Source organism: Desmodus rotundus, chromosome 1 (assembly GCF_022682495.2).
Source record: "Desmodus rotundus isolate HL8 chromosome 1, HLdesRot8A.1, whole genome shotgun sequence".
Lineage (NCBI taxonomy): Eukaryota > Metazoa > Chordata > Mammalia > Chiroptera > Phyllostomidae > Desmodus > Desmodus rotundus.
The window spans coordinates 42,561,535-42,583,779 of NC_071387.1; the positions used below are offsets into that span (position 1 = coordinate 42,561,535).

The window sequence follows — 22,245 nt, forward strand, 5'->3', positions numbered from 1 at the left end:
AGTTCAGGGTTCATACACTCACGTTTGAGAATTAGCTTTCTTAGTAATATATCATGCAGGGGCATCGAAAAAAGTAACTGAAAGTTGGTATCAATAAATCAAAACACATCTGTGTCATCATCCTTTATGACTGGTGACTTCCCTGGGAGCATGCATTTCTACACCCGAGCCCCTAGCCTGGTAGCCATGAAGCAGCCTATAGTCAAAGTTGTCAGCCCTAATAGGAAGATTCAGGAAGAGTCCCAGAGAGCACGTTTGGATTTGGAGGAACCTTGGAGATCCTGTTTTCCTTCTCTTCACTCCTTTGCCTTAAATGCCATATGGCATGGTGGCTAATAGTGTGGACTCTGGAGCCAGCCATCTGATCTCAAAGCCTGACATTGCCATTTTTACTTACTGTCAGGCAACTTCAGTTAAGTACACTTTGCTGTGCTTCAGTTTCCTCATCTGTGAAATGAGAATGATAATAGCACTCCCCTTTTAGGGCTGTTGCAGGTATGCATGTCCTAAGATTACTGTGGATGTTCTCCATCCATAATAATACAGCATGAAAAGCCACTGATGGAGAAGAGAACCAGAAAGCCCTATTTAGAAACAGGGACAATTCTTAGTTCCTTTTAGTTCAACTACAATTTGTTGAATGTCTGTCTTAGCTCTAGGAGATACATTTTTACACTCAGCGCACACAGTGATCTTGTGAGGTAGCTGGTATTTTCCTTTTGCCCTTGAGGAAACTGAGTCTCAGTGAGGTCGGCCCAAAGTTTCATAGCCAGTAAAGAGCAGAGCCAGGCTTTGTTCTCAAATCACCTGTCTCCAATTCTAGGACCCTTTCTCTCATCCATAAGTACCTCTTCCCAACAGAGGTCCTAGAACATTTAATTCTTTGTAAGTAAAAAGTGAACAATTTCACAGGTTAATAGGAGGGTTGAAAGGTAAGTTCACTTTGACCCAAGAGAAGTTCATTTCTCTGTGTTGATTGTTTTATATTAAAACCCCTCAGATAGCCCTGACTGGTGTGGCTCAATGGGTTGGGCATCGTCCCTGCAAACCAAACGGTCATCAGTTCAATTACCAGTCAGGGCACAAGCCTGCATTGCGGACGAGGTCCCCAGTTAGAGGTGTGCGAGAGGCAACCAATCAATGTTTCTCTCACACATCCATGTTTCATCCATCTTTTTCTTCCTCCCGTCCTCTCTCTCAGAAACTGAACCAGTTAGTCAAATAAAAACCCTTCAATTACTGAGTAATCGACCAATATTGAGAACCTGCTATGAGAACAATATGGTGCTGGGCTGTCTATGGTTTGGTGAAATAAATCGGGGGCATTTTCTCACTGTATGTCCATGTGAAGGAAAAATAAAGGACCGATAAGTTATTTGGGAGATAGACTATGTAACTAACTTAAGAGCAACCAAATATATTGTGCATATTTAGTGAATTTCAAATAATAAGAAAGTGTTTTTGTTTTTTTTTAAGTTAAAAGTTGTCCCTTATTTGCCATTAAGTTTGTGAGCACATCTTTGGTTTTACACATTTCTTCATTATTGTCACTCTCTTGCTGGAGGTTAGAATGATTACTTTGAATGACTGATTGATTGTAAGGTGGGTGAGCTCACCCCAGGTGACACAGCTAGCAAGGAGAAGTGCTGGCACTGGGACTCAGCTCTCAGCTGTGTGGACAAGTCCTTTGGCTTTGTAGTGCCCAGAGAATTGCTGGTTATACTTAAGATGCACATAAAAGCAAAGAAGAGGGGAGAGAAATGAAATAGGACGGTGGAGGTGGAATTGGAAGGGAAGTAGGAGAAAAGAGAAGAATAAAGAGATTCAGGGGGAAGCAAGTTTGAAAAATGGTGAGACGTAAAAGAATATCCTTCCCAAACCCAGGCTGGAATGAGTAAGTAGCAAGCGCAACAGTTCATGTGTCTGGAGTTCACTTATTTGGCGATGGCAGCCAACCCAGAGTCCCTGAAACCCGAGAATTATGCAAAAGGCAGCTTTCCTTCAGGCAACTAAAATTGATGATTGAAAACATACCTTTACAGTTAGTTCTATTCTCACAAGAAAATGTGATTAGATTAACTCTATTTCTGACCCCCTTTGTGAGATGATACCTGTAAATCATTCAGAGACTGCTAGGGACACAGCAGAGACACAGGAATGTTAGCTGCATAACCATAATCATTACTTCCTTTGTGCTTTGACAAGCTTGGTTTTTCTCAGCGGGGGAAAGGAGCCGTTGCCAAAGGCTGTGATTGCTGATAACTCACAATGGAGGAATTGCACAAACAAAACCAAAACCCAACAGAACCCATGAGAAGCAGGCCCTCAATAAACGCCATGGCATCTGGTGTGGGGTAAATAGTCCTAAAAATAGGCACAGCTTCTGGGGCCATAACATCAGTGAGGTAAAGCCCGTCACTGATATTCACAGCAATGACCCCGAGTAATCATCAAAAAGGGATCATTCAAGCTCAGCGTCCCATTTAAGGAGAAATGTAGTGTACTTGAGCAATTTCAGAAAAAATTTCCAACTCAGATAATTCACAGAAAAAAAAATAGAAAAGAAATTGTCACGGGGAAGCTAAGCTTTGGTTGTCTGAAAAAGTCCCCTTGCATTCTTGAGTGAAACCAGATATGTGAAATGTCAGGGTTTATAACAAGTGAGTCAGTATTCAGGACGGACGGTGACGGTGCTAAAATTGTGAGCCTGGCGTGGCTCACAGATAGGCGTGAGGCATGCACAGGAGAGAAGAAACCCCACTCCCGTTCCTAGTTCACAACTAAACCTGGTTCTGCACTCCACAGCAAAGCTGCAGTAATGAGCCTGGGCCTGTAAAATGAGATCGCTAACAGCCTGAGCCGGAGGGGCAGCCTCCTGATGGGTTCTCGATCATTTGAAAGGTTTTTATGGAAGGGTTCCCATTCATAGGAACCATTTCTTTCCTTCAGGTGAAAAAACGGGACTTTCAGGGTGAGTGGCTTTATTTTGCTTTTAAAAAAAAGGTCCACTTGTTTTGCTGAGAATTATCTAACAATTAATTAAAGGGTACAAAAGACCTATGTGCATGCTTGCCTCTTGCTCTCTAAAATGGAAAAGAAGGAGGAGTGGAAGCAGAATTTCTCTTGCATATAGAAACACCTTTACACTCTTCGTACACATATTCTCTAGCAAGTGGTCAGTGGTGCTGGCCACACTGGCACCTGGCTCTGAGAAGACGGAAGTGTCACAGCAGGTGGACAGATCAGCTGTTGCCTGTATGGGAACATCTGAGAGGACACTGCGCCGTTGCTCTCCTGGGAGACAGTGTCCCAGAAGCCCCCCTCTCCAGGACGGCAAGGGGGCAAGTCTCTCTTTACCCACTCCCCACCCCCATTCTCTGCTTCCATCTTCCCCCTGGTCCTGAGCAGCCTGGTTTGCTTTGTGTGCAGCGTTTCCTGGCCAAAAATCCGGGTAAGATTCTTTCACTCTTTGACGGCTACGATATAAACAGAATCTGAGAACACTGCCTTTCGGAGGGTGGGCTGTATTGATTCAGGGCAAGGTGAGCAGTATTTCAACTAATTCTTGTGGATTAACAAGCCTAAACTTTATTTCAGGTTTTGTTCTATGTTTTGAGTGTTTATCAAGATCATTGGGAGAAATTTTTGTTTGTTTCTTTTTCGGTGGTGGACAAACTGAAAGCCTGACCTTAGGAAATATATAAAGGTCACAGAAAAAGTATATAAACAGGAAAATTTTATCCTCTAGCTGAATATTTCTTCTATTATTTCATTGTGCATTTGCCTGTAAGCCCCTAACATAAAGCCGCGTATGAATCAAAGTGATTCCAGTAGGTCTGTATTTGTGTCCTTGGCCGATGCCCTTGGACTCGGGCCTGAAGCGCCATCACCCTTGGCTCCAGGCTCCAGAAAAATCGACATAAACTCATGGTGGTGGATGCAGATCAAAATGCCTTTCCAGAACTGGCTTTTAAAACATTTTGAAAAATTCATTAGCTTTCCAAAGCATTAGGTCAGTCCGAGACTTATGGAGGAGAAAATTATTTCATGCTGAAATAGCCTCTTGACCAAGCATGACCTCGGTGTGAAAACCAAGTCACACTCAAAAGAGTTTCATGAGCTAGCATTTATGTAGGCTGCTTTGATAAGTTCCCAAACACGGCCGTGCTGGTTGCTGCTGGCTCCTTTGTTGGTCTTCCCTCCAGCCACCCTGGTCTCCCTGTCACACTGGACACACCCTGCCCTATCACTTCAGGGAGTGGTGCGGATCGTAGTCCCCGTGTTTAGACCCAAGATTCTATGGCGATAGTGTTTTACAAGGGGCTTTTTGCCATGAAACTGTTAGTTATTTCAATCCCAGACCTTTACACTGAAACTGTAATAGAAGGATACATTTTTAATACTGAGACAGATGACTTTAGACTTTGTCTATTCCCACCTCCTGGTATTATGTTTTAGGCTTCATTTATTTATAAAATAATAAATAAACATTAAAGCAAATTGGGAAAATAAAGGAAAGCTGAAATATGAACTATAGACAATAGAAAAACTAAAAAATAAAAATTATTCACTTTCATTGAAGCATGACACTTCAGAACATTTCTTAGTCTTGTGCAGAAGGTTAAAATGAGATATTCGTATATTTTGATATCTTGATTTTTATTTAATTTAACATTATTTATTAAATATTTCTCTGGGTTATTGTATAGTATTCCAAATCAACATCTTAAATAGTAGCATACAATTTAATAAAAAAGGTATACTATGGTTAAACATTTTAATTATCCTTCCTTATTAGCTATTGTTAATTGTACTAAAAATATCTTTGTACCCAAAGTATTTTATCCCATTTAGGATTCTGTCCTTAAAATAGCTTTTTTTAATTCTTTTTTTTTATTGTTATTCAATTACAGTTGTATGCCTTTTCTCCCCATCCCTCCACCCCACCCCAGCCGAACCTCCCTCCCTCCCCCACCTCCACCCTCCCCCTTGGTTTTGTCCATGTGTCCTTTATAGTAGTTCCTGTAATCCTCTCTCCCCCCTGTCCCCTCCCCACTCCCCTCTGTCTATTGTTAGATTGTTCTTAACTTCAATTTCTCTGGTTATATTTTGTTTGCTTTAAAATAGCTTTTCAAACATGTGCTTATTGGAACAAAAGATATAAATATTCTTAAGAATCTTGATAAACTTTTTCAGCTGGATGAAATCCACCAAATTTCAAGACTCAGGGAGGTCTGGAAAGGTTAATTTGTCCCACAGAACACTGTGACAGAACCAAACATAGATTTCAGGTCTCTTGACACCTAAGTCTGTGTTCCTGGGAGATGAGAAGCTTTACAATATAGTGGGGGAGAGACTATGCTAATTTTAAAAATATGGATCTGAGCAAATAATCAGAAGCTGCCTTGTTGCTAAATTAAGGTGATCATAATGTAGTCTTTGCTTCACCAGGTACAGCTGATATTTGAGATCGTGAGGTGGAACCTGACTAGGGATGGCGCTTCTTTTTCATTTCACTTCCTCTCTTAATTACTTCAAAAGGATTGAACCTTATGGAACAGTATAGCCAGTTGCTGTTATACTTGGTGTGGTAATTCAAGTGCCATAGTATTGCACTTCATAACTGCTCCCACCTATGCGATCTCGTTTAATCAACCTTGAATAGGACACGTTTTATATTTACATCAGAGATGAGAGAACAAGGCCAGCAAGGTGAGATGCAGCCTCCCTCAAGAACACTCCTCTGGTAAACGCCAGAGCTGGCTGTACATTCTGTGTCTTCTGGTTCCCAACCCTTTTATTCCAGTAGCATCTGTAAGAAGAAAAATTGGTCCACACTTTGAAAAGATAGTTTGAAGGTTTCATTGAGAGTTTGGTGGTTTGGCTTCAGCTCCATGAAAGAAAAATACAGGGCATTTTTCCAAAAGGAGAATATCCAATGATGAAATGTATTTGTGCTGAGGCCGTGTTGTAGGTAACGCACAGGAAAGCAAGTCCATAGGGCTTTGGAGTTTCGTGTGATGGACTCTAACAGTTTGCAAGTGCAAGTTTAATGGATGTGTCTTTGGTGGAAACACACTGAGCTTCACAGGCACTTGGGACCAAGTGGCACCTGTGACACCAAGGAGGCTCCCGAGAGGCAGGTCTCTGGAAGGCCTGTAATCAGGGGCAACAGGTGGCTGAGTGAAGGCTGGATGGTGCTTATGTTGACTTCAGTTGAGAATTCTGTGTAATAGGGGGAAGGGAGTTTAAGCTGATGGATTATACTCATTAACTGGCCAAAACTCTATGTGCATCCCATATTTACACAACAGTAAGTAATTTTAGTTTAGTGCAATTTAATGTAGTCTGCACCGAATTGTTCTCTTTCAAAAAACTAGCACTAAGAAACATGTCTTACAGCCATGGTCTCACCGAGGCAACGTGATGGCTAAGATCAACACACACGAAGAAGAAGGTGCCTCAGACACTGGCCTATGGATGGAGGTCTGGGGTTGCCGTATTTTCCAATCTATTTTAAGAGTTAGGTTAATTCACACTGAAGACAAAAGTGAAACATCCACATGTAATTGAAAGGAAATTTAGGGAGATAGCGCTCAAGATTAGTCTGGGCTTGAAATTCTGTATTAATAACAATTTCAGGTTTATAGGGCATCAGTTATCCTAATATGATTTTTAAGAGAAATTTATTGTCTACAGATGGCTTGTATGCAGTATGGTAATTCCTTTATAGATGTCATGTTGGGAAGCCTTAATATATGCTGAGGGAAATATACTTGGGATGATTTTTTTCTGCTAAGTGTTGGGAAGGGAGCAGAAGTCACTTACTCTGAGAAACTTAGCTGTGTAGTTGTTAAATCATACATGTCTGCTAAATGCTTAGCATGCTGGGGGCAGGAGGTTTTGGTAGGAAACCCTATGTACCACAACTCCTCACTATCCCACTCCTTTCAAATATACTCCTGCTTTATTATAGACATAGAGCAGAGGACATGGAGGGCCAGGCAGGGATATTCAGGTTAAGCTAGCGTCTTGCCCTGACCCATATCCCTTGCTGGGTCTTCTCTCTGCCCTGATTTGCCTCAGACCATCTTTATCCTACTTCTTACCCCTGGCCTCACCCCTCGGCAAAACACGCTCTTGGCCAGAATGCAAGGTAGTTAACACCTATCAGAACTGACTCCTTCATGGCAATCCTCGCAGATAGTCACTGTTATTCCCAGAATGTAGAGCTAAATTTCTGGTATGCTATCTCCACCCGAGAGTCTTAATTTCCATTTCCACGGACTTCAGGAGTATGATACCTCACTTCAGGGGAAGTGTCATTGTAGCAGTGCTTTCTAACTTCCCTGTGCAGAGGAGTCATTCAGGGGTGCTATTAAAATGCAGTCTGATTTAGACAGCTGGGGCCGGGAGCTGGGATTCTGTACTTCCAACAAGCTCTCAGGTGCTGCCAGCCCCCAGAGCGCAATTTGGGCGATTTGCGTAGCGAAGATCTAGAGCACTGATTGGCTGGGAGACAGGGGGCACTGCTCATGGCCCCTTTAAAACATTCCTCAGAATCTGCAGGGACCGACCCCAACTGAAATGGGATCTTCCTCCCAGAGGAGGTGTTGCCTACACTTACCTTCTAGTGGCCTCTGTGCAATTGCACTGTGTGGGGATGCCTGATGGGACCGGTGCCGCTGCCTTCTAGGGTGTTAAAAATCTAATGCAGAGGAAGAAATCTTTATCTTTAGTGCTTTTGTTTCAGGCCAGAGAAGAACTATGGGAGAATCTCTTTGCAATCACACCACAAAGACAGCCATCAATTTGAACTCCCCATGAGGCAGACCCTGTCCCTAATACATGTTTTTAATAAGTGTTGCTGTTAAAAGTATTTAATATCTCTTATTCACTGCCAATACAAAACACGGGGCCTCTGAAGTTAATGAGCTTTAGGGAAGGTCTGTGAGGAGAGAACTGAAGGTGTGGCAGGGTCTTAGCAAACCCAGGGCTCTTAGCAGGGTTCCTTAAATTACCCCGGGGGGGTGGGGGGAGAAGCACACCTGTAGTCCTGAGGTCTTGCAGGGAACAAACTGTTTGAAACAAACTTTTTTTTTCTCCAAAACAAAACCATTCACAGATTTCCTCACCACTGTTTGCTCTCTTTTTGAAGTCTAAATTATTTTTAATTTTTCTTCTCACATTTTGACATTGTCTTTCTGGCGGTTCTTTAGCATCTGGGTGCTTATTGGCTGTTTGTTTCCTTGTGCCCCCTCCCTGTGGTTCGTGGTGTGTGCTTATATGTGATGCTTTATTATGGATGGCGTTCCTTTATAATTTAGGCCTTTCCTTTGTTGATGGCTTTTGCTTAGTCACTCTGCTTCCCTGGTGTTCTTTGTTCACACTCAATTTCCCACAGTCCCTTTGCCCTTTCCAATTCTTTTTCCCCTAACACAGAATTTTGTTTCTCTTAGAAGGCGAGGAGCCAAGAGGGGCTTCAGGACCTAAGGTTTGGGGGGATGATCAGCAAACCTCTATGAGTTTTTAAGCATCATTTTAGGTACTGCTTTATAATCCATCAGCTTTCACCAGGTTTTGCTCTGGTAGCAAAAATCTCCAACGTCAGTGGCTTTCAGCAGCAAAGGCATATTTCTCGCTCATGTTACGAGGAGCTGCGGCTCCAAGTGCTGTCTTCATTCTGGATGAAAGCAATAGATAGGAGCAACAGCTGCATGGAGCAGGCTGCTCTCGGGCAGAAGAAAAGTCAGGGAGCCTGTAGGGTCCACTGTTGGTTCTTAGAACTGGAATAAGCCTCTTCCAGTTGTATTGTAGCAGCCAAAGCCAAGTCACATGGCCAAGCCCATGGTTAGTGGAGTAGGAAGTACACTCCTCCAATAGGCCCGTACTGCAAGTTACATGGCATTGCTCGGGGACAGATGGTTACCCTTCTATAGGCAGGAGAGTTAATAATTAAGGATAATTTTTCCATGTACTATATGCTCTAAAGCTAGAATTCATACTGTCAGGTGGACACTGGACAGGATCACACTTACGTTCTACCAATGGTCAATCAGTAGGCAGGTATTCACCAAATAAAAACTTTGATTAAGAAATCTGAAATAATTTGGCAGTTTTTAATGTTATTAATCAATAAAAATCTCCACTAGCTATTTAGTCATCTCTCATGCCTTCAGATGAGGCTTGGACAGGTGGTTTCCTTGGCACATTTGGGAAACTTTAGGCTGCACCTGTTTCCCGAGTTAGGGATGTGGGGAAGCTGGGTTAACTTGTCTAGATCACCAGAGAAGGATTTATGGGACAAGACTGCCTAGGAAAATCCTTTAAGCTCCCTGTGCCTCAGTTTCTTTATATATGAACTTGGAATATCAATTGATCTCCCTTATAGGGGGTCTTGAGGATTAAATTAAATAGTAGATGCAAAACTCTTAGAAATGTGTTTGATACATAAGGAAAATATTTAAGTTTTGCTATGATGATGATGATGATGATGGTGATGATGATGACGATGATGGTGATGATGATGATTTCTACCAGCTGGGTATTTGCACCTCTGGTGCAAACATATTAGGGATTCCAAAACCATCAATTTTAGAGATAATAGATCATCAGACTTATGTTTCCAAGTCTGATTTACTTATAAATAATCTAAATCAAAATTAATACAGAAGGTAGGGGCTTAAATTCCTGGCCTTTTAATAAGACTAGCAATAATTTCTGTTAGAGAAATTAGTCTCCAGGCTGAGTGTTCATCCCCTCCAGTCACTGTGTGGAGTGAAAATCCTTAAAGCTCTTGCTTCACTTGGCGACTGCAGCGCATTTGGGGCATGTGTCGGTTTGGGACAGCTGCATGGTTGGCTTGCTGGGAAATTCTGGAAGGGCAGAGGGGAGGGGCACAGGACTCTGTCCAGAAGTCAGTGGCTTGGCCCTGGGGCACTGGTCTTGGGGGAAATGGGGAGTTTCCTGGGGAACAGAATGAGGCTTCTGGTCTGGATGGCTGATTTTGTCTCATCAACTCATCCTGAGCAGTCCCAACATAAAAGGAAAGGAGCAAATGCCATGGAATCAGAATGTCGAGTTCAGTGACTTCTTAATTTGTGAACATTTTAACAGCTTTGGGTCTTGGTTTACTCATGAATGTAATACTATTTGACATTCATCCAGCCATATATGAGCATTATATATATTCTTTAAGTATTCAGATAATTACTGAAATAATTTTATTTTCACAGTAACCGTATTTAGTAGATATGCTTATACCCATTTTTCGGGCAGATAAACTGAGGTAGAGAAAGATAACTAACTTGCCTGCACTAACACAAGCAGGAAGGCATGGACCGAGGTTTTGAACCCAAGCAGTCTAGTTCCCAAGGCTGTGTTCACACACGTCATGCTTTGCTGCCTCTTGATAAAGTCAACACTTTATCCAGGGTTGTTGCTGTGAAGATTAAATCTGTTCATCTCTTCTAAATCCTATTCTACTACCTGTCATGGAATAAGTAGGTGCTCACTAAACATTAATGGTTATTTCCTATCTCCTTCCCTCTTTGCTTTCAGCTCTCCTGGAAGACACTAGGGAACTAGGATTAGTGGGGTGCCTAGGAATAGGGTGGGAGATCATTAGCCCCAATTCTCTCTGGGGAAGGCCTCAACATAAATCTCAAATTTGCCTTGTATTTTAAAGTCCTGTTTCTGTTCCATTTACTTCCTGAAGCTTTCTTCCACTGTGCTGGCCGTTACTACACAAAGCTAGAGGGTGCGATGCCCTCTTGTAAAGCAAACCCCACGTTAAAAAAAATGATGGCACAGCTCAGTGTTCTTCCCAGCACACCATCATATCCGCGTACAGAAACCCTTTTCCCCAGTAACACGTGAATGATCTTTACATGTATTTTTAATTTGCTTTGAGTGTCATCTATTTTTTAAAAGTTACTTTATTTTTCCCTTTTACTCTACGTGGTGTGAAGCTGGGGACAACCTCTCTCCTTCCCAGGGATAAATAACCACTAGGCCAGAGGTGTGGCACATGCAGAGCAGCTGCCTCAAAGAAATATGTGACGAACCTCTTCAGTGGTCGTTTCCTTCACTCCGTCTTTTCCTCCTGACACTCTGGCTCCAGATTGTCCTTGTGGCTACTGCACATTTTAGAGGCAGAATTTCGTCTTGGAAAAAGGAGTGGCCACGGAGAAAAACGAGACCTGGATTTGAGTGCTTTCCCTTCTGCGTGGGAGCAGTGTGACTCTGGCCAGTCGCCGACCCTTTCTAAACTCTGTTTCTGCAATTGCAAACTGAACGGTTGGGATTAGTTCAGCTGTTACAAACCAGGGGCTCTAGCACTTTGAGATCTCCAAAGACAGATCCGTTTTAATATTTCCATACTAATACTTTTGCTAAATGGTAGATAAGAAATTTCAAAACATGGAGTCCACAGAGGAGAGAGAAAATTAAAGGAATCTCTAGTGGTGAGAGACTGGGAAACAAGAATCAGTTCTTTATTTTTCTTACGGCACCTTCCACATGGTTTGACAAATTACTCATATCTTCTCATCTGTAAAATGGGGATAATTTAGACTCTACTTCCGGAAGTTCAGAGTCTCTGTGAAGATTAAATGAGAAAGGACGTATGGAGTACTTAATCAATGGCACTTAATAAATTGTGACTCTTTCCCTAGTTCTTTTTAAAATTATTTAGTTTTTTAAAAAAGATTTTACTTATTACTTTTTTAGAAGAGGGGAAGGGAGGGAGAAAGAGGGGGAGAGAAACATCAATGTGTGGTTGCCTCTCATGCGCCCCCTACTGGGGATCTGGCCCAAAACCTAGGCATGTGCCCTGAGTGGCAATCGAGCTGCCAACCCTTTGCTTTGCAGACCTGGAATTAATCCACTAAGCCACACCAGCCAGAGCTGTTTTCCTAGTTTTTTAATGTGGGTTCAAAATTACACAAAAGGGATATTTTGGGTTAAACTAGCCCCCATAGGTTATGTCATGTCCTTAACTCCATGATGGACCTAGGGTTCTTTGAGGTTGCAGTGAACACAGGGATGAACCAGTTAATTCCCACTTTCTTGGGAACTGTAACCCAAGTGTGTTTTGTGCAAACTCTTCAACTGGATATGCCACCAATTGGTAACATCTGGACGCAGGCAAAAATAGGCCAATGGGGAGAGGAGAGGAAAGGGATGAGGGAAATGTATGGAGACCAAAGTTCTTAGCATCATTCCTGGTACACGTTGTTTATAGCATACACACTCAGTGATAACTGCTAGCATTTAACGAGGGCTTACTATGTGCCATGCACTGTGCTAACTAATCTGCATACGCTATCTTTTTAACTCTTAGCTAGTCTATAATCTCTTCTGTCTCTTGGCCAAAGCAGGTCACAGGACAGTCCATATTCAAAAGGTGAAGAAATAGACTCCCCCCTCCTCCTGTTGGGAAGAGCTGCTAAGTTCATTGTAAGTGCATGGGTAAGGAGAGGGACCACTTTTGCAATCATTTTGCAACAGTCGGCATAGTATCAACAGTACAGAAAATCACGTATTTCCCTGGAGTGACTTCTGTGCCCAAGAAAGGGGAGTCAGGTGGCAAATGCCTCTGAGCATCTTGAGTCCCTTTTATAACAGATAGTGGCCAAGAGACAATAAAACTGAAATGTAGTCCAATTGTTTGATATGCTCAGGAGCGATTTTTGTAACTACTTGGGGAATTTTGTGTTTTCTGAATTCACTTGGGTTCTCATGTTCAAAACAAGCCCCAAGCTAAGAATGGCACTTAACTGCTATCTCAAAGCTCTGCCAAGTGCTACACCATTAGTGTGGTAACCAAAGCTGTAAATATTTCTGTTAGTCTCTTCAAGGGAGAGAGAGTGAGTAATGGATCATAACTTCTAAAAGTAAGCAAGGCCACAGCTTACCAAATCATGAAAAGGGATGGGCAAGGCTGAACAGTATTACCCAAAAGGTGGGATGCTTTTTATTGGAGGAAGTAAGATGGTGTAATTTGAATCCTTGGATGACTGGACCTGGTTTATTAATTTTTTTCCTATTTGTAAGCTTTCCATATTTACTAGTAATAATACAGTTTTCTTGGAAATATATGCTTACATTAAAAAGTGGGTCAATAAAATGTAGTCTGTGGATGGGGCAAAACTCTTGAAGGTGATATGTGAATGATTCCTGGTAAGTGGAGCCACGTACACAAACGCTTGGAGAGGCAGCGGCTCATTCAGAGTGCAGGAATTAACCTGAAAGAAGTTGCTGAAAGTTTCATATCTAAAAAATAACAGGTCTGAGCTATGACCTAGGCCTACGATCACAAAATTACCCCCCCACTATACTAAATTACTCATTCCCTCTATTTCTAATTTTGTTTACTTTTTAAAATTTTATTAAATTTATTGGGGTGACATTGGTTAACTACTCATTTCTTTTAAATCAACAGCCTGAAATGAACAAAAATTACTTACCAATACAAACTTTATCAGGAAATATTACAAAATGAGTAATATTCCCCCCATTGACATTTAAGTACTTTATACACTTGGTGATGAGAATGGTGATTATAATTATCATACATAGATTAACATTTGCCTAAGTATTTGGGGAAGCTACCTCATAATTTTTTTGTAGACAATAAATTTTTTCAGACCATAAATAAGAAACAGAAATCTGTAATATATTGTGACAAATCTTGAGGCAGATATTACCTTCTACACACATACCTGAATATCCATATTGGATTAGAGAGAGATATTTAATCAGAGATCACATATGTGCCCTTAAAAGAATGTGTGAAGATGAATAATTTAAAACATATAGAGTGGAACATGTAATTATTAAAAATATCTATGGGATGCCACGCATGGAATCTATGCTGAAATGCAGATGAATTTTGAAAATATTAGGTTGGGCCAGTCACAAAAAGTCACATGTTGTGTGATTCCACTCCCACGAACTGTCCAGCAGAGGGAAGTCCATAGGGACGGACTGTACGCCGGCGACCGCCAGGGGCTGGGAGAGCGCTGGGAGGTAGGAAGCGACTGCTTAGTGTGCACAGTGTTTCCACCTGGGGTGAGGAAACCTTTTGGGAACAGATACAGTGGTGGCTGCCCAGTATTATGAAGGTACCGAATGCCTTGAATTATTCTCATTTTTATGGTTAATTTCATGTTATGGAAACAGCACCTCAATTTAAAAAACCCCAATATATGTATATATAAACATGTGTATTGAATATACACACTTATACACATGGCTATGTATGGGACTCTTGCTCTTTTATTAGTATCGTGTTCCTCAACTTTTGGGCTTTTTTCTTTTTTAAATTATATTTCCTTGATTGTGCTATTACAGTTGTCCCGTTTTTTTCCTCCTTTGCTCCCATCCACCCAGCACCCCAACTCCCTCAGGCAATCCCCACACCATTGTTCATGTCCATGGGTCATGTGTACAAGTTCTTTGCCTACTCGGGTTCCTATACTGCACTTTACATTCCCATGGCTATTCTGTAACTATCTATTTGTACTTCTTAATCCCCTCACCTCCTCGCCCATTCCCCCACATGCCCCTCCCATCAGGCAACCATCAAAATGCTCTCTGTATCCATGTTCTTATCTCTGTTCTTCTTGTTTACTTAGTTTATATTTTAGAGTCAATTGTTGATAGATATGTATTCATTGCCATTTTGTTGTTCATAGTTCTGATCTTTTTTTTCTTAAATAAGTCCCTTTAATATTTCATAAAATAATGCCTTGGTGATGATGAACTCCTTTAGTTTTTTCTTGTCTGGGAAGCTCTTCATTGGCCCTTCAATTCTAAATGATAGCTTTGCTGAGTAGAGCAATCTTGGCTGTAGGTGCCTGCTTTTCATGACTTTGAATATTTCTTGCCAATCCCTTCTAGCCTGCAAAGTTTCTTTTGAGAAATCAGCTGACAGCCTTATGGGTACTCCCCTGTAGGTAATTCTCTGCTTTTCTCTTGCTGCTTTTAAGATTCTCTCTTTATCTTTAACCTTTGGCATTTTAATCATGATGTGTCTTGGAGTGGGCCTCTGCATCCACCTTGTTCGGGAATCTCTGTACTTCCTGACTTGCATGTCTATTTCCTTCACCAACTTAAGGAAGTCTTCTTTCATTATTTTTTCAAATCAATTTCCAATTTCTTGCTCTTTCTCTTCTCCTTCTGGCAACAGAATGTTGGACCTCCTGAAGTTGTCCCAGAGACTGTGTCCTTCGTGTGGCTGAGTATACCCTCTTCTTGTAGTTGAGCCTCGGTTGCTGTTGGCAGGTCAATGGGAAGGATTTATCCAGACCAGTCAGCTGTAAGGATTGGCTGTGACCACTTGCCACGACCCTCTGCCCTCTGTTGAGGATCAGCTGTGCAGGGGCAGGGTGGTGGTGTTTTGATGTGATCTGTAGCTGTCCACTGTGTGCACAGGCTCTGGGGTTTCTTGGGTGGTGCAGGCCAAGGTCAGCCCCCACCTGTGTTTTGCCCCCCAGGCACCCTGCCTGAGCTATAAAGCAATCTGAGATGGCTGCTGCCTGTGTTGGGCTTGGAGATTCCCAGGAGAAGTCAAGCTGTGAATGTAGCTGGCTGCTGCTAGTGCCAGGCCTGGGGCTCGCTGAGGCCAGCTGTTGCTTGTTTGAGAGGATTTAGGAAGTTGTGAAGCATGAGCCTAGACAAGCCATTATATGGAAAAGCAGCTTGGGTGGGCCCATAAGCTGGGTGAGGCAGAGTCTCTGGAGATCTCCAATGTGGGTCAAAGAGTGTTACCAGGTTGATGGAATCTCAGATGGCACCAGCTTGCCAGCTTGTGGAGGAGAGGGTTTAGAAAAGGGACAATTGCCTCTGCTTGCCTTGATGCCAGACACTTCAGTCCCTCCCTGTATACCACTGGTTCCTTTCAAGCTGTACCCCGGTACTCAAGCTCAGAGGAGGGGTGAACCTGAATAGGTGAGTCCATTAGTGGGTTCTTTAAGAGGAACTGCTTGGGGCTCCAGAATATTCTTCCACTGACTCAATCCCTGCTGGTTTTTACAACCAGAAGTTGTAGGGACTTATCTTCCTGGCCCTGGAACCCTGGGCTGGGGGTCCTGGTGTGGGGCTGGGACTCTTCACTCCAGAGATATCCCTCCTGAATTTTTATCCACCACACATGAGTGAGGGACGAGCTCATTCCACATCTGTGTCCCTCCTACCAGTCTGGATGGATGTGGTTTCTTTAATTCTGTGGTTGTCAGACTTCCATTCAACTCAGTTTCTGAAGGTTGTGAGTCATAGTTGTTCTGTATTTTAGTTGTAATTTTGTTGTGGTTGTGCAAAGAGGTGAGCCATGTATTCTACGCTGCCATCTTGTCCGAAGTCAGAATGTGTTTTGTCTTTTTCCTTCAATTACTCCAATGCGAATGGCTTTGCTTTAAGTCCCTTGAAAACCTCCAAGAAGTTTCCAAAGGCCTTCTTTCCCAATGTGGACTTCACTTTTGAATGGAGCTTTTCTCCTTACCTTCTTGATTATCTTTCCTTTGACCTTCAGATTTGCTGAGGCTCTGAACACAACTGTTGGCAATTCCCTCTTCAAATAATTTAGCCAGTTCTCCAAATTCTCCTTTGGTACCAAATCTGACATATTTAATATAAGTACCAGCTTTTTCTGTCCACCCTGGACAATAGCCTCTTCTGCCTGGGAATGCCTGCGACCAAGAGGATCTCCGGCATCCAGCACTTCCAGCACAGCATCTGAGGCTTCCAGCACCTTTTGAAGTTCCTGACAATACAGCTTCTTTGAAATCTGTTTGGCCAGCTTGGCTTTGTTCTGAGCTTTGCATTGCCCAGATTGCTCCTATACCGGTTCCATATTATATGGTTGAACACCTGGGTTAGTTTTAAGTTTTCTTTTCTTTTGCCTGTCAAGTTTCTGCTGCTGTTTTAGTTCTTCAAGCTGCTGTTTCCTTAGCTCAGCTTCCCGAAGAAGAGCTTCCTTAAAGGGAGCATTGTTTAGAACTCCTGGGTCTTTCTGAGGTTTCTTTCAACCCCGTTTCTCAGCCTCCTTCCTCAATTTCCGATGGTGTTCTCGAACCTTTTTTGGATTTTATGCCGCTTATGGCAGGTCATGCGTTTACTTGCTTTCTTTAACTTCGGTCACTTCATACTTCAAACTTTTGCTTTTAAGACCACATTATGCCCTTAAAAGTTTCTGAGGAAGACAAAATCTTCTATTTTTGTGTTATACCTACCAATATTTACAATGTTAGAAATCAAAATGGAAAACTAAAAATACTTATTAATTCATTAAAAATAACATAAACCCATTACATGTCAACAAAATAACATTTTATTAAAAATAATATTTTCCAAAACAAAAATATTTAGTGTGAAGCAACTAATCAGCTCACATCTCAAATAACAGTACAACTCCTTTTCCCTGGATGACCAGAGGTCTTCAGAATATAACAGAAACATTTTACGAGTATTAAAAAGACGTGTGTTCTCGAGGCCTGAGATTTAATCAGCTTAATATTTTTTACGGTTTCATCAAGGACATCCTTGTGGGAAACTGGCAGTGTGTGCCCTTTGTGGTCATGCTGAGGAGTCAGTGCCTACTGGTCCAGCTTAGTGCCACTGCCCTGCTTCTCGCCACGGCCCCGGCAGTTTGAACCCCTATTACTTTTCACACAGTGAAAAGGGCAAATAATGTCTTCTAATTAGACTTGACTTCACAGACCCTCCAGAGAGTGGCCCAGGGGTCCCCAGGGGTCTGAAGACCACAAATGAGGGCTTCATTCCTCACAGTGAATGATGAGTACTTAAAACACGCACGGCCTTTAAAAATGTCAGACCACTTTCTTAAAAGACTGAATGATCTAAAAGGGAAATGAAAAATAAGACCTTGTTTTAATCAAATTTTGAATCCTTTTCCCTAATATACTCCTGCCTCAGGCCTTTTCTGGATCCTTTGCTCAGAATGCTTTTCTTCCAGCTACAGGATAATTCCTGCACTCACTTCATTGGAGGACTTGCTTAGCTACCACCTCCGGGAACACCTTTGACCGCCTTGTCTAAAAGATTGTCCCTCCCTCTACACACAGGCTCAGAAACACACACATACACACACACACAATTATCCTTTCCAGTTATTTTTTTCTTTGTATTTATCCCTACTTTATATGTTATGCATTTTATTTATGTATTTAGTTATGCATTTGCTTTATTACTTTAAAAATTATTTTATATTCCCTCAATAGAATATAAGCCACATAAAAGCAGGAATTTTGATCTGTTTTGTTTGCAACTCCTAGAACAGTATCTGACACATTGAGGGTCAGCAAACATTTATCAAATGTTTAAATATAGCAGAGCTTAAATTCAACTGTTGCCATTTACCTTGTGTTAACAGCATGGTGATTCAGGGACAGTCCCAACATGTATTACATCAGGTGTATGAGGGAAAAAAGGTTTAATGAACCAATGAGTTTGTGAAACAACTCGCTCCCTCTCCCTCCCTCTTAGTGTCTCTCTCTCTTTCTCTCAGTCTCTCTCTCTCACACACACTGCACATACACGGATTTTCTAGGACCATGAAGTGTCTGAGAAGCCCTGTGATATAGGCATGTATTTAAACATTGTTGAGCTCAGTGTTTTCTGAACTTCTGATTAGTGTTTTCTGGAACACCCTCTGGGAAATGCCTTCCTATTTGTAGTGTCTCTGACTCACCTTTCAGCACAACTGTGGATCTGGAGAACTATTCCAACATAAGATATTATCCTTAGTTTGTCCAAGTAGAAAATTTTAAAAAAGTATTTCATTTAATAATTCTGATTTTGTATGTTGGTAAAACATTTTGGTGATACAGAAGACTGAGAGAGAAATCTCCATTTAATATATGTGCATATATTAAAATGTGTACTTTAAAAAAAGAGTAATTCCTTATAACTGGTGGAGAGGTGAGGGTTAATCAGGACAAGCAGTCAAACTTTTATAATTTTGGGTGGAGTTTGTGAAATGCTCTAATCCCAATGGTACCTGTCACAAAAGCCATCAAACCCAGAGGAATGATCACTTTGCCTCAGCCTTTGCAGACGATAAAGGGAGAAAGTACCTATAAATGGCTTGACAATCACAGTCCTCATAAAAATTTTACTGTGTGCATTCTAGCTTTTGCAAAGTGGGTGTGGTGCGGTCTACCCTACCTCTCTTAGGAAATAGTCCACAGAGTGTTTCTGTAAGGATTCAGAACCCTCTGGGTACGGGGTCACTTCTGGCCCTCTCTTAAGTGACTTTGCTTGTGCAGCTAGAAGCTCAGCTTCCAAGCCAAGGGGGCAGTTTCTTCTTCATGAGAACATTATGGTTCATCTTCTTGCACAGGACACTTTGCATTTGTCCAAAGAATTCCCCCTTGGAATCTTTTATGAGTCCATGGGCGTTAAGAGTGGAGACTGCTCAACTGCCCTTTCCTTTTTCTTTTCCTCCTCGTTGGCAGAATTTAAAGAGAAAATTTGGTTCTCTAACCAGCTGCCCTGTCCTCGAGGTCAGTCTGCAGTTTTGTGCTCAGTGTCATCAATGCCTTGCATCTCCAGTGGCCTCCTGGACCATCTGAGTGGCCACAGTGCTGACCTTTCTTTGACAGAGCACAGTTTCTGAGAAATCAGCAGGCCCTGCAGCGTCTTGCTTATGCAGCTATTGATCCTAACCCTTCCTTGCTAAATGGCCTAATGAGCCCCAGAATCTGTCAATAACAACCCAACTGCTGAACCCACACTTCCTGCTAAGTCTAGATCCCACCAAAGGTCACAGGATGGCTTTACATTATACCTGAGTAGATTGTATTTTCTGCCTTGAACAAGCGTATCCACTGGGTAGATAATCTCTCCAAGCCCCAGTGGTTGGCAGAGATATTATAAAAGATCGCAATTCCCTGTCCCTGAAACAGTCTTTAATTGAACATTATTTATGACCTGGAGAAAAATGTCCTTCTTCAGATAGATTATTTGACTCTACTTGGTTACTGCATTCTAATGTCTCCACGTTTTTAAAGTATTAATCAGACAAACTCAGGAAAAAGTCAACAGCCAAGGAATACCACTTTTGGGCTGTATGATTAGATGGATTCTGAAAAGGTCACTGCAAAGTCTTGAGTACAGCAATGCCTGGAAATTCCACCATTAGAAAGCAATTCCTTTGATTGTTTTTAAATGAAAAATGTATAGGTCCTCTTAAAATGCAAATCCCCCTAGGATCCCTCTTCCCTACCCATATTCTTTTATTGACTCATGCTAGAACATTAAAGCTGAAAAGAATCTAAGTGATCGTGTGGTCCAACCTCCTCTTGTTACAGATGAAAAATCTGAAGCTGAGAAGACGGGAGAGTCTGGAGTGGGGTCTCACAGCTAGTTAGTGGTAGGGGAAGATTAGTACTCTGTGTCTCCTGCCTCTTTATATGCAAGCTTTATGTATCCTATGGCCTCCTGATGGAAAACTTTCTTTTACATATGTCAACTCATATTAAATTACGTGCCTAAAAATATTTTACGCAGTTTGATTAGTGTTTCTCTCTAGAGTCAGTGCCGTACTGGAGATGGCAGACATTGGGATAATCATATATAAAACTTCTCTTGGGTTTAAGTTACTTCCAAGATCCAGAGGTTATTTTAAAACTAGTGTGTAAAGTCATGTGTGTGGGTAGAACCAATGTTAGAAACAGAAGAATTAGAATGATTAGCAGGCACCAAAGACCTATTTGTCAGTTTCACTAGAAGTGGTAGGATGGTGTTGGGCTCCACCCCCACCCACCCCACCAAGTGTAATAGGTGTGTCTGTGCATCTGGGGAGGAGCCCTGGGAATCACAGAAAGGGGTTAAATCAAAGGAGAGTGACGTTTAAAAAGGCAGCTGGCCCTGGCTGGTGAGGCTTGGTTGGAGTGTTGTCTCGCAACAAGTTGTGGGTTTGATTCCATGTCAGGGCACATACGTAGGTTGCGGGTTAGATCTCAGGTCTGTGTGCAAACCATCCCTGGTTCTGGCAGGTCCAATCCTGGTCCCAGCATGCGGGGGAGGCAACCGATTGATGCTTCTCTCTCCTGTTGATGTTTCTCTCCCTCCTTTCCTCTCTCTCTCATTCTCTCTCTAAAAGCAATGAAAAATGTCCTCAGATGAGGATTAAAAAAAAAAAGGCAATTGTTTATGTAGGTTTGCCTGGGGAATCAGCATCACCTATTGCCTACTGTGGAAAAGTCCTGAAAAGTCCAAGGGGAACTGGCCCTGCAGAGGGGCAGTGATGTGGTCAGGAGGAGCCCTGTCCCCAGTCTCTCTGGCAATGTGGGTCATGGACATTGTGGGACATATAAATATCTTTGACAGGTCTCTGTGATTCACCTCAGTCGAATCCAAAGAGATATTTTTATTTTTATTAAACCATTAGAATAGTTTGCTTGTAAAACACAAGACTGCCTTTTTGGGTTCTCTTGAGATGGGTTTCACAAGCAGACTTGTGGAAGTGACTTCCTCTCCCTCACGGGAAATAGCAGTTTCTATTACTAATCAGTCATAGAGCCATGATTCTTAGATTGTGATGTGCATCCCGTTCACCTGGAGAGTTTGCTAAAAACATAGGCACCTGGGCCCCATTTCAATTCTGCCTGGTCTGAGTACAGCAGAAGAGTACTGGGGCTGTGTGTTTGAAGTTCTACTTCATGCTCCTACCTCTGCTCTGTGATTCTGGTGTTCTCCTGTTTGAGGCACATGTCAGAAGGATGCAGGAAAGAAGGATGGGTAACAGTGATATGGCTTAAGTGTTGGGAGAGCCTCTGTGCCCAAGTTTCTCATTCATTCACTTATAAACATTTATTGAGCACCAACTTTCTATGTGCACAGAATGTTGCTAGGTTTGGGACTTACACAGATGACTAAAACACAAGTCCTGCGCTGACTTGTGCTCACAATTTAAAACGAGTATAGCTGATGACATCTATTTACAAGTCAGAAATCTCTGGCACCAGAGAGGGTGGGGTGGTCAGGAGAGGATTCACAGAGAAAGGGATGTTTGAGCAGAGTTTTAAAAGAAGAGTCACCCTTCTCCAGTAAGGGAACCACCAATTCCAAGGGTTGGGGATTGAGAGGTGTCAGAGTTTACACACTTCAGGACCCCCTCTGTCACTGAAAGACAATGAAGGGTGTGTAGGAGGAAAGCCTGGAAAAATGTGTGCAGTGGCTTAAGACGTATAGATTAGAAAAAAACCCAGACAATTGCAG

General features: G+C 42.1%; 1 protein-coding gene across 2 annotated transcripts in view; it reads left to right on the forward strand.

Annotated features, from left to right (window-relative positions):
- Positions 1 to 22,245, forward strand: part of PRUNE2 (prune homolog 2 with BCH domain) — a 236,604-nt gene that overhangs the window by 7,645 nt on the left and 206,714 nt on the right. The gene's annotated exons all lie outside the window — the stretch shown is intronic.